The sequence below is a fragment of the Galendromus occidentalis genome, unplaced genomic scaffold (genome assembly GCF_000255335.2).
Source record: "Galendromus occidentalis unplaced genomic scaffold, Mocc_1.1 scf7180000077521, whole genome shotgun sequence".
Lineage (NCBI taxonomy): Eukaryota > Metazoa > Arthropoda > Arachnida > Mesostigmata > Phytoseiidae > Galendromus > Galendromus occidentalis.
Window position 1 is genome coordinate 1 of NW_003805509.1, and position 1138 is coordinate 1138.

Here is a 1138-nt window from a genome sequence, read left to right on the forward strand (position 1 = left end):
CTGATCCACGGAGTTTAGGAAGTTGCCAATGGGGGCAACAAGTTCGATTGCGAGGGAATGATTTTAAAACTCATAAAACATTTTTGGGAGGATCGCAAGCTCGGTGAGCATCATGCCCAACGACGGTGTAGCGCATTAAGCACGGGTAGGTTTCCTACATTGATATTTAGGGCGACATTCTTCGGGCGAGAATCGAGACGGGAGCGAGCGAGGGAGGGATATCTTCGCTCATTTGTGGGCGGGAAGTCGATTTTTGATGGCCGTTTAGGAGCTCGCGTTTTGGATTGAGTACTCTGGAGCGGCAAGCGACATAGACATGGCAATGCCGCCCAGTGGTATTCCCGATCAGGAGGAGGAGAATGGCCGCTGCAAGACCCTCGCTGACCGGATAAACTATATTGCGGTTTTTCTTAATGACGCTTCTGGCGTCAGGGCTCGCCAGTGCTCCCTTGTCTGACTAGTCTTCCCAGCAGCGATCGGAACGGTGTGTATGGCGATTGGCGATCTTCAATTCCTAGGGGGTTGTGCGACGGAAATTCGAGATGATGAAGCCAGCTTTATTCAAGAATCAATCAGCGGAATTCGATAGTACTTCTCCAAAAGGTCGAATTACACTCTCAGCTTAGACACACTCATTCGATCAGCTGAGTTCGCTTTTTGGCAGCAGACCGGTCAAGCCCGTATCACATCCTGCCTTCAAGGTTCTCGTGGCTTCCTAGTAGTGACCGTAAACGTCTCCATGCCCCCAGCCGCGACCCCATCCGTGATGAGCAACGCCATATCCGTAGTGGTGCCCTTGGCCATAGCCGAGTCCGAGCGGAGCTTTCGCCAGAACGGGTGTGGCATAAGAAGCGTGAGGGACCAGAGGAGCTGCAGCGACTACTTCGGCCACAGGGGCGGCGATAGATGTGGCGGCAGCGGGTTCAGGAGCAGTTCCGGGCTCATTGGTTTTGATGGAGGCACGGAAGCCGTGTCCATCTGCGACGTAGTGCACCACTCGGCTGCGGCCATCGATGTCGGTCAGACCATAGGACCCATGAACACCGTGCGGGTTACCTGCCTCGGATCTGAAAGTTCCGCCGGTGGCGTGCTTCTCATCGTAGGCGAACTTGTAGTTCCCGAGTCCGTCCTCGGCTCG